Source organism: Anarrhichthys ocellatus, unplaced genomic scaffold (genome assembly GCF_004355925.1).
Source record: "Anarrhichthys ocellatus isolate YVR2014 unplaced genomic scaffold, GSC_Weel_1.0 scaffold14, whole genome shotgun sequence".
Lineage (NCBI taxonomy): Eukaryota > Metazoa > Chordata > Actinopteri > Perciformes > Anarhichadidae > Anarrhichthys > Anarrhichthys ocellatus.
Window position 1 is genome coordinate 7,084,240 of NW_022280044.1, and position 2,723 is coordinate 7,086,962.

The 2,723-nt window shown below is 51.3% G+C and overlaps 1 protein-coding gene across 2 annotated transcripts in view; it reads left to right on the top strand.

Annotated features, from left to right (window-relative positions):
* Window positions 1-350: 350 nt before the first annotated feature.
* topaz1 (testis and ovary specific TOPAZ 1) overlaps window positions 351-2,723 on the top strand; it is a 20,780-nt gene continuing 18,407 nt past the window's right edge. The window contains exon 1 of one of the 2 annotated variants that reach the window (XM_031854171.1): window positions 351-644. The gene's annotated coding sequence lies outside the window, so the exon portion shown is untranslated. The remainder of the gene's footprint in view (window positions 645-2,723) is intronic. The other variant, XM_031854169.1, reaches the window with a different exon arrangement.

A 2,723-nucleotide genomic window follows, 5' to 3' on the forward strand; every position in this document is an offset into this window, starting at 1 on the left:
CGGCTACCTCTTCCTCTACCACACGCCCACACAGACAATGGCATCCTGTATATCGTCTCCCTGACACAAAGGCGCAAACACACACATAACATGAAAACTCGGGCACACACACACACACACACACACTCGCACGCATTCACATTAATGCATGCAGTCATACTAGTCTGCATGACAAATATTTCTCACATACACACACAAAGATACACACGTTTTTTTTTTCTCTTGCATTGTCTGACTTTTTCTCACACACACACACACACACACACACACACACTCTGGCTTTTTTCTCACACACACACACAAACGCTGCACTACTCTCTCTGTCTTGGAATTTTACATTTTGATGAAGGAGGAAGCACGTCGTCCAATCAGAGCAGCGGGAGCAGGGAGAGACCATCTCGGCGCAGACAGCGGGGAGGCGTCCCCTCGTCTGCGGGCGGCCGGTGGTACGATCCGCCAGGCTCGATAAGAACCCCTCCTCACTGTCTCCCCCTCTTCTGTCAGTGCTAGGGTGTAGCTACTGATCCTATACCACAGCACAGAGAGTGAGAGTGAGGAGGGAGGAGGGACATCAGGTGTCACCGCTCTGCAACCCCCAGTTGAGGCTGCATTACCTCGACAACCAGCTCCAGGGTAGCTGCCAGGTAAGTCTGAGGACACACACACACTCTCTCTCACACACACACACACATACACACATACACTTTGACACACATGCCATGCAAGTGCACAACGAAGGGATTCCACGTTGTTTTCACATGGGGATGTGTTGGATTGTATAGATTTCCATACACAGGTGTGCAGCCGCTGATGTGCTTGAGGATGTGGGTATTGTCACATAGATCCTATGTCTCCACACTGCTAATAGTGTGGTGTGTGAGTGTGTGTGTTTCGTGCCAGAATGTACAGTATATGTGTGTGTACATACGCCGTCCCTCCCAGCGTGATGGTGGGAGACAAAGGGTCCCCTCTGTCTGACGCTGTAGCAGCGCTCACACCGACGCTGATGGGTGGGAAAGTTCTCTCCGTCAGCAATTATGTCTGATCGGGAAAAGAAAAGTCAAATAAGGTGCTCCCCCCCAACCCCCACCTTCCCACCCACCCATCGCTGTCGAACACTACTGACTCACGGTGATAGGAGGACACGGTCACAGCAGATGATCACCCGTTGGGTGGGGGTTGCGGTGGGGGTGTAGAGGGGGGGGGGGGGGGGGGGGGGGGGTGTTCTGAGGACACGGAGGCTAAGAGAGAGGGAGGGATGGGGGTGGTTGGCGGTCATGACATTACTGTAATGTGTGATAGACATGCCATAAAGAATGAGGTGAAAACACATGTGGGGTCATCTGCCATTCACATGACTGTAAATGTGTGTGTGTGTGTGCGTGTGTGTGTGTGTCTGTGCGTGTGTGTCTGTGTGTGTGTGTGAGAGGGAAGAGAAAGCGCATGAACGTAATGTGCAGAAAACTGCCGGCCATTACTGACCGATAAACCCAGACAAAGGGCGGCGGATCATATATGCAGTCTTGTGTCATACTCTGAGCGAGTGTGTATGTGGTCGGGGGGGGGGGGGGGGGGGGGGGGGGGGGAGGGTTCGTATGTTGAACGGTCACGTATATGCAGGGCACCTCCGTAAGCATGTGCGTACAGTATGTCGGACCATCACGTCTGAGCTCGTCCCGTAAGGTGGCAGTCGTCTCCGAGCTGATCACATGTGCGCATTGCGCTGTGTTCTCGGTCCTCTCTCTCTCTCTCTCTCTCTCTCTCTCTCTCTCTCTCTCTCTCTCTCTTTCTCCCTCTCTCTCTCTCCCTGACGCCCTTATTCAACCTGTCCCATTTGACAGCCGGCCGTCGACCCACTCCGACTCTCTCCACACCGCCACACAGCCCCAGCAGAGCCTCGTTCAGCCTCCGTCTCACAAGGCTCCAGACTGGTTCAGCCTTGTTCATATAACACTAAATGATCAATCCGCTCTTTGTGTCAACTACTGTAATAGATGTGCTCTTTATCCTTGTGTGGCCTTTTATTAAATCCTGCCCATGTGATTGCGGATCTTTGTGCCGTGGGGGGTGCAGTCTAGTGTAGTTTGTAGATTTGCATTTTAGGACCAGTCAAAGCTTTGTTGGTTTAACAAACGCTGGATCAGATCGGTAAACTCTTAAATGGCATTCAAAAAGACCCATTTTCTTTGGACAGAAATATCTGTTATGTAAGAAGTGCAGATTCCATCTTTTTCAGATTATATTTGTGGCATTTATTTGGTTAGTACCGTGTGGGTGAGACAGGGTGGTTGTGGTTAGAAAGAGGGAACACAGTTCAAACTCTGGACATGCAAGTGCACAGGTCGCACATTCACCGACAGTGACACCGGGCCGTTCAGTGTGCAATAACCTGGAAAGGCAGAATTCAATATTTGATGGAGACGGCATCCCTTAAACATACATGTGTGTGTGGGCTGAGTATTGCATAGATCATGAGAGCGGAGTACTCTGTAACCCGAGCCCATGGCTTCCCCCCAAAATACGAGTTACCAGTGACCAAACGGCACAGTCTGTAGAAACGGCGGCGACGGGAACAAGCTGTACATTTCTCTCTCGGTGCCCTTCTCTCCTTTTTTTTTTCCATTTCTCACCCTTCCCCATTTCCTCTCTCTTTTTCCCTCTGTGCTCACATGCACACACTCATCTCCTCCACCATATGTGAGCGCTGACGAGCTGTAGGGCGT